At 35.9% G+C, this 12,744-nt stretch overlaps 1 protein-coding gene across 12 annotated transcripts in view; it reads left to right on the top strand.

The window, feature by feature from the left end:
- FRYL (FRY like transcription coactivator) overlaps positions 1–12,744 on the top strand; it is a 267,113-nt gene that overhangs the window by 52,745 nt on the left and 201,624 nt on the right. Inside the window, exon 3 of one of the 12 annotated variants that reach the window (XM_078446125.2) lies at positions 3,277–3,360. The exons of the other annotated variants lie outside the window; for them this stretch is intronic. The gene's annotated coding sequence lies outside the window, so the exon portion shown is untranslated. The remainder of the gene's footprint in view (positions 1–3,276; positions 3,361–12,744) is intronic. 12 annotated transcript variants of the gene reach the window in all.

Here is a 12,744-nt window from a genome sequence, read left to right as displayed (position 1 = left end):
TTTTTTTTGGTTTTGTTTTTACTTTTGGTAAGGCAAATTTATTCTTTATGGAATTAACACACAGTTTACCTTAACTGTGTTTAAATCTTGTTTTGAGAGGTCTCTAGCTTTTGTTCTGAAAAAATATATTGAAATCATAATTGCATTTTAATTTGAGAAGTTTGTTTCATAGAATTCCACATAACAGCTTATTTTAAAATAGAAGAAAACCCAGGTGAACAGTGTTTTGCCATTCATTTAGTAGCTTCGTCAGTTTCCATAGCTGCAAAGTTGAACATTTATAGAAATGGGTTTCTTTGGGTTAAAATGGTGATGCGTGTAAAGCACCTAACCTACTTCCTTGTGCATAGTAGGCCCTCAGTAATTAGTGGTTGTTATTTTATTATTGGCTAATTAATTAATTTGGATTTCTAGGGCACATTTCTTTGGGCACAGCAAACCAGAACTGAATTCTTCCCTTTTGTATTTGTAATTTATTTAGACTGACTTCACCGCTGTAAAGAATAAAGCCTATTGGTGGAGTGGGGTGGGGCTTTTTGACTTTTGTGTGCAAGTCCTTGTAGAGTTACTGGATGTACTGGAATGTGAAGGATTAAGCTTTGTGGCATGTTCTATATGGTCATCCTTAGTGACCAAACTCATTTGGAATGTTGTTTTGTTACTAACTTTGAAATGTGTTATTTTCCATACAGAGGATTTTGATCTGAATACATTGCTTATTATCTTTTATAAATTTCTAGAGCGAGAGGAACTGTCAATCAGTGTAAACCTTACCCTACACAGTGCTTCCTTTCATAAACATGGGGAGGAGGCATTCCCGAGATAACCATTTCTGGGATAAAGCCAGGCACCATTGTGTAACTAGGACGATACGGGATAGCACCCAACTTTGGGGCCTGTCACACTGGGAAGTTACAGCTCACAGGCCTGCAGTGAAATAGTCATGTTTATTGAGCCTTAATTTTTTTATTTTTTTAAATCAGTGGCTAGCCAGGTCCTCAAATAGAGGCACAAAACCATTCATATCTTTGTAGATTGTCGATTCAGTGAATCTTCTGGCAACAGAGGTTGTGAGCCCCACTTACTTGGTGAGGTTGCCCCTGTCTCCTCTTCCACTTAAACTTGATGACTGTTTTTACCTGATTGTAGCTTGAACACATTTAGGTAGCTTTCTTTCTTTCTTTCAAAAAAAATTTTTTTAAAACATTTATTCATTTTTGAGAGGGAGAGAGAAAGGATGCTAGCAGGGGAGGGGCAGAGAGAGAGGGAGACACAGAATCTGAAGCAGGCTCCAGGCTCTGAGCTGTCAGCACAGAGCCCGACGTGGACTCGAACTCTAGAACTGTGAGATCATGACCTGAGCTGAAGGTGGCGCTTAACCGACTGAACCACCCAGGCGCCCCTAGGTAGCTTTTCTTAAAGCACTGAAACTTGTCATCACATGTATCTCTCTTCTGGCTGGTATGTAAGCTCCTGGACGGTGGTGGTTGTGTCGGTATCACTTAGTGCAGATTCTGGAAGCTCAGAGTTGACCATTAGTCACTGTTAAGTTCATGTCTCCCTCTGGCTAATGGAAACTCCTCAACATTAACTGGTCCAATAAATATCATTCGATATTGCCTCTAACAATTCTTTAATGAAAACCTGTAGAGAAGCTAATCCCCATCCTGTATCCTGTACTACTCCCATTATACCTATTTTTCTTTCTTTCTCTTCTGCAAATACACATTCTCTATTTCATTTAGGAAATTCAAATCCTTTGTCCTTTAGGACATTGCAAATCCTTCCCCATGAAGGTTTTTCAACATATGTTTAATTTTAGTTGTAATTAAAATTTAGAAATCTGGGAAAAGGTGAGAAATGCGAACCAGAACTGGAAATTTGGAATTGCTCCTTAAAATACATTATTCTTTTAGTAATGAAAATATATTTGTAAACATTTTCCTCATTTAAGAATCGGAAATTGTGGGGCACCTGGGTGTCTCAGTCAGTTAAGCATCCGACTTTGGCTCAAGTCACGATCTCGCAGTTTGTGGTTCTGAGCCCTTCGTCGGGCTCTGTGCTGACAGCTCAGAGCCTGGAGCCTGCTTCAGATTCTGTGTCTCCTTCTCTCTCTGCCCCTGCCCTGCTTGTGCATGCATTCTTTATTTCTCTCTCAAAAATAAATAAAACGTTAAGAAAAAAAGAATCAGAAGTTGTGTTAATTTTGGCTAAGTTCTCTTATTTTAGGTAAATCATATGGAAAGAAAGTTGTGTTACAATTTTAAGGTTATCATGAGAAAGGGTCCTTTATTGCATCACATGGCATTTTATAATATCATATAAAAGGTATAAAGTTTGGCTTTATTGTCTTTATTTATAAAAGGTTTTACTGGGATTTAGAATTGGAAGTCTTTTATGTAGACTCTTTTTTTTTTTTACCCCCCCCGCTTCAATTAAACTGTAATAATTTATTGAAAGTTAGCATATATAGGAAGAAACTTTGATATCATTGAAATTTATTTTGGAGAAAATATTCCTTCTAAGACAAAGGCAGAGGAGACCATTTGAGCCAACAACTGGTGAATCTTGGAGTACTATAAATCATGGTTGAATTATGAAAGTTGTATATTGTCCAGTCCTCTGCTGTTCTTTTTTGTATGTACTAGGACTATGTTTTGCTCATTTCCTTGCTAATTAATAATGTGTCATGAAGCAGGTAGAGAAACAAAGGTAAGATTGAAACTAAAAGTTAGTGTTTAATTTGATTCTGCGTTTTAGAATAGTTTTACAGTGAATTGTTTTTATACATTTATGGACAACATGACAAGAATAATATTTGCTTTGTGACATAGATATTCTGTATACATATACATAATAAATACACAATGTATATTTTAACATTTTTATGCTTCTGAGTTTCCAAATAATATATATTAGCACTGAGTTTTACATTTAATAGTGTGCAGAAAACCTATATTTAATGGCAGAAACCTTTGCATTTATGCTTAGTTTGCATATTATTAGTTGAATTTAATCTTTATTTAATGCTTCAGTATTTTTTGGAAGCCAGTTTGCTAGGTGCTGTGGGAGATGTAATGATGATTCTTACTCTTTAGGGACTCCTACTCTCAGAGCCAACTCTTAGAACCACAGAATTTTAGAACAGGAAGAATTTTAAGAGATTCTCTTCTCTTGGATGTTGTGTGTGCACATGCATATCCAGCCCTCTTCAGTGTCTTCTGCCCCCTTCCTCCCCATCTTCCCAGACATGGAATAATGTCCGTTTCTGTGCAGGGGAGAGAGGAGTTGAAGCAGGCAGGTGATTGGCTGGCATGGAATGTGTAGCTTTTCGAGTACTCTCTCCCACCACCTTTGCTGGTAAGCAGTAGGAGATGCAGGCCATTTTTTTTTTAAGTCCGGGGATTTAAAACTATGAATTCCAGAAATTATTTTAGTGGGTAGTGACTAGAATATAGCACTTTTTAAAAATAGCTTGGAAATTTACCAAAGTGTATTGCGGATTATTATTTCAAGTATATCATGTGGGTGTGTGTATACACACACACACACACACACACACACACACACACACACACACATATATACTGGGTTGTTATATAAAATGTATTATAAGTACATTTATATACAATGTATTTTTTTTATTGCAACAAAGAGTTTGGAAACACTCTCTAATCTGTCCATTTCACCCTTGTTTTAAACCTGGGGAGCAGCCATTGATATGCTTATCCCTAGATAGGTGACTTACTCCTTACACAGTGCTCTCCTATTATCATGACCTCCTTCAAGGTAAACTGTTTGCTACACAGGTAGAAATATACACAGGTGGTATTTTACCACAGTTCATCTGAATAAAAGATATGCAGTGAGGTAGTTTTTTTAAATTACATTGCCTCTGGGTACAAAAAAACCCCACTTTGGTGGATCTGTTAATCTGTAAATTTTGTTTTATGATGGGCCTAACTTAGTACCAAGATGTGATTTAAGCACCAAGAGAATTTGGATTATTTAATACTAGTACATAATAAAACTACTTATCAAATATTCATGTGGGCACATACAGAGGCATAATTGTATTCTTGTAATGCACAATATAAATACTAATATTGTTTTGGAGAATCAGCATGGTATGCTGAAGCCATGGTTTGGAAAAAGGCATTGTAGTATGTTTTTATCTGTGGGAATTACTGGCAAGTATAATTGAGAGATTCTAAATAGTGTAGTTGTTTACTTCCCTTTTGAATTCGGCTTCAATAATTTTCGTCTTGCTTTTTTTAAAATAACCATTGGATTATTCTGTAAGACCCAGGGTACAAGCTAAACTACGATTGTTTTATTGATTTTATATCTTTTAAAGATTTAAAGTTTCCTCCCACCAAAAATAGTTTAAAAAAATATTTAAACAGAGAATAGTGGAATGAATGTTCATGTGCCCATTCCTCAGCCTCAACATTTATCAACTCTTTGTTATCTCTACCCACTCCCTTTCTCCATCCAGTTCCCAGTTATTTTGATGCAATCCCTTGGTCATGAAACATCATCTGTAAATATTTCAGGATGTATTTCTGAAAGACAGACTTTCATTTCTAGACTTATACAGTAGAATCCTCACCTGTTGGGGAATTTACTAAAGTTCTGAACTCTCAAATTGTGTTTGGGATATTAGAGTGATATAAAGGAAAAGTGAGATCCTATAAATGGGCTAAATGGAAAAAGCGAAATACCTGATGAGCAGATGTACCAAAAAACAATAGAGGGGTGACAATGAAAAAACCCTTCAATAGCTTTTAAATGCCCATGTGGAAAAAAGACAGATGAGCATTTTAAAAACAAGTTTCTTTATTTTGAGAGAGAGAGTGAGTGAGCATAAGCAGGGGAGGGGCAGAGAGAGAATCCCAAACTGGCTCCACGCTGTCAGTGCAGAGCCCAATGCAGGGCTTGATCTCATGAACTGTGAGATCATGATGTGAGCTGAAATCAAGAATCAGATGTGTAACCAACTGAGCCTGCCAGGCGCTCCAGCTTTTTTGAACACCTAGTGTGTGTCTACATTCTGTACAGGTCAGTGGGGGAATGAAGCCAAGTGTATTTCATATTATCTGAGATAGAAATTCTGCCAATACCATACTGTCTTGATGCTTACAGCTTTGTAGTAGAGGTATTGGCACAAAAACAGACACATAGACCAATGGAATAGAATAGAGATCCCAGAATTAGACCCACAAAAGTATGGCCAACTAATCTTTGACAAAGCAGGAAAGAGTATCCAATGGAAAAAAAGACAGTCTCTTTAGCAAGTGGTGTTGGGAGAACTGGAGAGCAACATGCAGAAGAATGAAACTAGACCACTTTTTTATACCATTGACAAAAATAAACTCAAAATTGGTAAAGGACCTGAATGTGAGACAGGAAACCATCAAAACCCTAGAGGAGAAAGCAGGAAAAAAACCTCTCTGACCTCAGCCACAGCAATTTCTTACTTGACACATCTCCAAAGGCAAGGGAATTAAAAGCAAAAATGAACTACTGGGACCTCATCAAGATAAAAAGCTTCTGCATTGCAAAGGAAACAACAAAACTAAAAGGCAACCAACGGAATGGGAAAAGATATCTGCAAATGCCATATTGGATAAAGGGCTAGTATCCAAAATCTATAAAAAACTCACCAAACTCCACATCTGAAAACCAAATAATCCAGTGAAGAAATGGGCAGAAGAATAGACACTTCATGAATTGGCACTTTTCCAAAGAAGACATCCAGATGCCCAACAGACACTTCTCAACGTCACTCCTCATCAGGGAAATACAAATCAAAACCACACTGAGATACCACCTCAGTCTGGTCAGAGTGGCTAAAATGAACAAATCAGGGACTATAGATGCTGGCGAGGATGTGGAGAAACGGCAACCCTCTTGCACTGTTGTTGGGAATGCAAACTGGTGCAACCACTCTGGAAAACAGTGTGGAGTTTCCTCAAAAAGTTAAAAATAGATCTACCCTATGATCTAGCAATAGCACTTCTAGGAATTTACCCAAGGGATACAGGAGTGCTGATGCATAGGGGCCTGTACCCCAATGTTTATAGCAGCACTTTCAACAATAGCCAAATTATGGAAAGAGCCTAAATGCCCATCAACTGATGAATGGATAAAGAAATTGTGGTTTATATACACAATGGAATACTACATGGCAATGAGAAAGAATGAAATATGGCCTTTTGTAGCAACGTGGATGGAACTGGAGAGTGTTATGCTAAGTGAAATAAGTCATACAGGGAAAGACAAATACCATATGGTTTCACTCTTATGTGGATCCTGAGAAACTTAACAGAAGACCATGGGGGAGGGGATGGGGGAAAAAGTTACAGAGAGGGAGGGAGGCAAACCGTAAGAGACTGTTAAATACTGAGAACAAACTGAGGGTCGATGGGGGGTGGAGGAGGGGAAAGTGGGTGATGGGCATTGAGGAGGGCACCCGTTGGGATGAGCACTGTGTGTTGAATGGAAACCAATTTGACAATAAATTATATTTAATATAAAAAAAGAGAAATTGTTTCTAGATTCTTTCTTGAGGGAAATTAAAAGATGTGTACAATGACTGCCAATTAAGATATTTACTGCAATATTATTTATAGCAGTGAAGAACCTCACTCAATAATAGTGAAATGATTAAATGCACATAATATATTTACAAAATAGTATAATATTTTGTAATCACTAGAAATGATACAATGTGACACCGATTTTATAAAACATCTAGGGCATATTGAAAGACCTGAAGGAAATTAACCCACATACTAACATGAATTAGTAGTGGCTATTTCTTAGGTGTTAGAATTATCAGTGATTTTTATTTCTTCATTACTTTTTTTTGAAGTGTTGCACATCTGTCAGTGTATATAAGTTAATAAACATTTATTGAATACTTTGTGTCAATCACTCAACATTTTTCAACTTTTTTTAAAGGTTTATTTTTTTTAAATGTTTTTTTTTTTGTTTGTTTTTTTGAGGGAGAGAGAAAGAGTGTGCTAGTGGGCGAGAGGGGCAGAGAAAGAGCGAGTGAGAATCTTAAGCAGGCTTCAGGCTCAGCACAGAGCCCGATGTGGGGCTCAATCCTTACAACTGTGAGATTATGATCTGAGCTGAAATCAAGAGTCAGATGCTTAACCAACTGAGCCACTCAGGTACCCCAAACATTTTTCATCTTTTATATTTAATTCTCCTAATAACCATAAGAGGTTTTATTATCCTTATTTTGTAGATGAGGCAATGAAAGCATGGAGAGATTGAGTACCTTGACAATTTGATTCTATCCTTCTACATTTACTCTTTGCTCTTTTTTTAAATTTATTTTTTATAGTAATTTCTACACCCACCATGGGGCTTGACTCACAACCCCGATGATTGTTTTCGACTTGTGCTTTGTTTTGTCCCTGTCTCCAGCATTCTGCTCATAGAAATAATGGTACAGTGAACATCTTTGCAAATAAATCTGTGTGTGCATTTCTGATTATCTTCCTAGAAAAACAGGGTCATAAAATTACTGGATCAAAGAATATAAAACATTTTAAAGGCTTCTGATGCAAATTGTGAGATTGCATATGACAAATGATCATTTCTCCTTAAACTTAAGATGTTTTGGAGCTATAAATTTGGGAGAAATAGGTCATCTAATCATCAAGGGGGATTTTTGCTTTCATCATTGTTCTTCTAAAAGACCTCTTTAAGCCTGCTGGAGAGACCGTAAGCAGAAAAAAATAGGAGAGACAAACGGGAGTTTAAATTGTGGCCATATACTTTTATGACCTTGTGGCCATTTACTTTTTAATTTTTCTGAATAACTTAAAACTTGGATTAGCCCAGCAACCTTTTTATTGCAAATTGTTTTATCAAAATGTACAAAATATTTGTACTAAATTTGCATGTAATTTCTTTGATATTTTACCTGATAGGGCCTCAGGATCATAATTAGTTGAAATTTCCGTTGTGTAATTTCAAAAATAATAGATATAAAAGGTACAACACATTGATTAGAGGCTGTAATGGCCCTAGAAACTGTTATTTTTAAATAAAAAAGACTTTCTCCTCTGTTTTCTGTCCCTCCCCCCCATTTTTTTTTTCCTAAGGAATCACTCTCTTTTTGTGACAAGCAAAATCCAAAATTTTTGGTTAATTAGCTGACGGTTTCTGTTAAGTGATTAAGGTTTTATTGTCATTCTCTTGAGCATATCTTCTTCCAAAGATGCTGTAGTAGGTGACTTTGATTCAAAGACTAACAGAAGATCTGTGCAGGAGGAGGGAGATTTTAACTTAAGGGGATCTAGAGAATAATTAATGAAATCAGAAAATTTCTCTGGTGAAGTTACTGAAGACATTAGGGTTGAGTTTTCTAGAAAGATAAAGGGTAATCTGGCAGCCTGAAAATTTGTGAGAGGTATAATTGGAATAAATAAAAAACATTACATTGAAATTTGAAGGCCGTAAATATTTTCAAGGAGAAAAAGTACTATTTTTTACTCTGAATAGTAAAATTATGAAACTACCATAAACGGCAGGTAGAAAATAAACACGAGGAGGATTTTTATCAGGGCTTCTTAACCCATGAGAAACAATTGGATGAGAAAGGTTCATATGTTGCAAAATTAGATATATATGAGCATTTAGAAGGAGAGGCCTCCAGTAGTTCTTCCAGATTCTCAAAGGAACGATTCCAAAAAAACTCAAGCTCCTATCAGAGTGTAAACGTGACAGGAGGTCAGGAATTTTTGTCTGTTTTATTCACTCCTTTGTCCCTGGTTCCTGGCATGTAGGTCTGCCCAATCGATATTTGTTCAATGTACAATTTCTGTACATTCCTGCATGGCATAGTTACAACAAGAGATTTGTAGAAGTTAGAGATTGGAATACATTCCGGATTTAGTGAGATTGATTTTACTGGTCTGCTTCTACATTTATTTAAAGTTTTTGTTTTGGTGTTTAAATCTAGATGAGTAGGGAGAACATTCGTGTGATAATTTGGCGATTGTATTCCTTCTTTTTTTCTATGCCAACATGGAAATGTAATAGGAAAGTTATTCTAAACCATACATATTCATTCATCAGTATATTAGAAAATGTGCTCTGATGCTATTTTCATTCATTCATGAATGAGACCTTTGTACAAAACTTCCCCTTAAATTTTTGAATGGAAGATTTTGCTAACTGTTTTCATTAGATCAACTAGTATGATACTGGCTAAAAATGTAAAATCAACAAGATGTTGACAAATTTACCTGCAGAGAACGTTGCTTCATCAGCAAGAAATGTATGCAGTGAAGCTTTATTTTACCTCACTATCATTATACAGCATTTTTTTTTAGCAGGTGATATAGTGTAATCTGTGATTACATTAGTCAGCGTAATAAGTTTCTGTACTCTTTAAAATTGAAATTTGGGAGAAGGTTAAAAAGAATGACAGAAGGGTAAAATGCAAACCTGTTTTAAAAATTGTAAAAATGAGAACATTTCTAAGATAAGAGAAAAAGTGAATTTCTAAAAATTGAACTGTGACGGGAACTGTAGATTTTATGAACCATCAGTTTTCTTTGTTAAAGGGATGACTGTAAGTTCTTTATATTAGTGATTTTTACCAGTCAGACATGAAAGATATCTGAGTAACTGCTGCCTGTATTTGATTATATGTGAGTAGATTTTTCGTACTTCATAAGATCTCTGCCAGATTTAAAAAATTACTGGATTTTTATATTTTCCATAATTATTTTTGCTACTGTGAATAGGAGCTGTGATTATTCTAAATTTATTTGAAAATGATCGCATCCTTATTCTAAAAGGCTGTCAGAACATTTGGATCATTTTGGTCTTTTGCAGCATTTAAAGAGGCCTTGTGAGATTCCCAGAATAATTTTAATAGAAGGGCAGGAATGTGCCCTCATAGATTCCATATCTTGCAGTCTGGTTCCTTTCTTTAGTTGAAATCTGATGAGTTTCTAGTCACTACACATTCTAGTATTCAAGTCCAGTTGGGCCTTGAACAGCACAGGTTTCAACTGTGCTGGTCTACTTGTATGTGGATTTTTGTGGATAAAGGCAGTCCGGTACAGTTAATGTATTTTCTCTTATGACTTTCTTAACATTTTTCCCCTTATTGTAAGAATACAGTATATAATACATGCAACATACAAAATAATGTGTTAATCAACTGTGTTATCCGTTAGGCTTCCAGTTAACAGCAGGCTATTAGTATTTAAATTTTGGGGGAATCCAATTATACGGTTTTTGACTGTGCAGGGATCAGCACCCTTAACCCTTATATTGTTCAAGAGTCAACTGTGTAAAATACATCCTGAAGTCAAATTTAGTGTTGAGTTGGCATCTTGGAAATAACTTAGGCTGATCTTTTTACCCAGTGGGATAACCCTTTTTATAGCATTTTCTAACAACCTTTGCCTTAAAAACAGTGAGCCGGGACTTCATTTCTTTATGAAGCAGCCTTGTCACCAATTATGTAATAATTATTCTGCGTGTGGAGTTCAAATCTACTTTGTGCTAGCCACCATAACTGTCTTACTTTCCTTTTCAGATTAGGAGGTATACAGACAAATACTGAGAATATCATCATGAACATCACTGAGATTCATTTACTCTTAGTTTTTTTGCTCTGTTTGCTTGAGATTATTATTTTCTCTATCAAAGAAAGACCTATACTTCAAGGGTCTTGAATTAAGATATAATTAAGATACACTCAACTTGTAGATTTCTGTTCTTTATAATTCTAGTAATTCTGTTCAGAAAGGAAGTGAGGTTAATGTGCCATCTGAACCCCGATTCAACTTTCTCTTTTACTTTTGGACTGAAGGGAAATAAGGCTGTCCTTGGAGGACCTCATTTGACCTGAGATCCTCCCAAGCACCCGAGCTGGGCCATTGTTCTCTTTATTTATTGCACATGGAAGTTTCTAGATAATTTTTCTTGCTGCAGGTTTAAAGCCTTGCCCCTTCAAAGCTTGTGCTATTTGGCTATTTATAGTCTCTTCAGTGTTGTTAAATACCAACTGACCTCCCCAAGTCACTCTTGTTTATATGACTTTTTTTCTTTTAGAATAAGAAACTATAGCATTGATTACGTGTATACCCTGACCACAGTTACCTAACCTGTTTGACCTGAACCATGTGAAAAGTAGTAATATCAAAGTAGTAATAGAAAGTACTCTTTTTGTAGAGGAAATACTCCTTACATTAATCAAGTGAAATGAAAATTAAAACGAGTCCCATGTTAAGTAATATATATGGAAACAAAATGGAAAAAACAATTGACATGCAGAAAGAAACCCCAAACCAAAACAAAAACAATAAAAACCACCCCTGCTAAAAATGATTATAACCCATAAAGAAGGTCAAGGAGGTATAAACCAACTATTTCCGAGGGTAACCAAAGTGAAAGTTGGAAATAGGAAGGTTATGTATCTATTAAGGAGGTATTGGAAATCCTAGATGGACATCGGGAAGTCTTAAAATGACACAGTGCCCTGACAGCGTGGTTACAAGAGAAAACATATTTTTATAAAAAGCTTGGCTTAAGCTCTTGCTATGTCTGAACAAGAGGCTCATTCAAAAGTGAAGCAAAACGAAAGACCTGGGCATGCTGGTACAAATCAGACCTCTTTGAAGTAGTTGTAGTATTCCTGAAACTGATTTGTACTCCAGTGGTAACTGGTTTAGTGATTTGTCCTAGAAGATGAAGTGAAAGTTTAAATTTCATTAAACATGGACTATTGCATGACTGTACTTCCCACTATGGACAGAAAAGATCTGTTGCAAATAAAAGCTTTATTTGCTTTGAGGGAGAAATGATTCCATGAACCTAAGATGATGATACTTTAGTATCAAGAATTTTGGCAGAGTTGTAGATATCATTTTGTTAACAGGTTAGGAAATATTGGGTGGGGCAGTCAAAAATTCGAGTTAAGTTCACGGGTGCCTGGGTGGCTCAGTCGGTTGGGTGTCCAACTCTTGATCTCAGCTCAGGTCATGATCTCACGGTTCTGTGGGCTCGAGCCCCACCATTGGGCTCTGAGCTGATGGCACAGAGCATGCTTGGGATTCTGTCTCTCACCCTCTATCTCTCGTTCTCAAAACCAAACCCACTCACTCTCTCTCGCGCTCAAAGACAAACATTAAAAAAATCTTTAAAAATATTTCTAGTATGTCTGAATGATATTGGTTATGAATAGGTGCAGATGAATTAGTGTTTTGTTCATATTTACCAGTTTTTTTGACTTCACAGATTTGGTTTTAGTCATGACTTAGTTGATTATGCCTGTGAACAAATGGAATATCGTATTTCTAACTTGGCTAAAGGAATTTTAAATTAAGGTTAAGTACAAAAATAATATTTTAGAGAGTAGTTAGTCTCTTCTCTTGGGTTGAGGATTAAATTCACTAAATAGAGAATAGTAAGAAACCAGTTATAATTTAAAATGAAGGTGAGTTTGAGTTTTCAATGCCAGAGTTAAAAATGTAGCCTATTTACTGAAAAATGCCGCTACTGAATGTGTACAATTACATGAGTTCTTATGTATAGTAAAATGACCACTCCCTGCTTAGTAACCATCACATTATTAGAGGTGTGGTATAATAATTCATAATCCATGTCTCCCTCAGTTAATATAATTAGACTTTGAAGAATATGTATCTCACACCTTCTCTGTAGATGAGGTAAATATTAGGCCTTGTAGATATATGAACT

Source organism: Panthera onca, chromosome B1 (assembly GCF_046562875.1).
Source record: "Panthera onca isolate mPanOnc1 chromosome B1, mPanOnc1 haplotype 2, whole genome shotgun sequence".
Taxonomy (NCBI): Eukaryota; Metazoa; Chordata; class Mammalia; order Carnivora; family Felidae; genus Panthera; species Panthera onca.
Note: the sequence above shows the minus strand (reverse complement) of the source record. Positions and strands in the feature narration are given on the sequence as shown.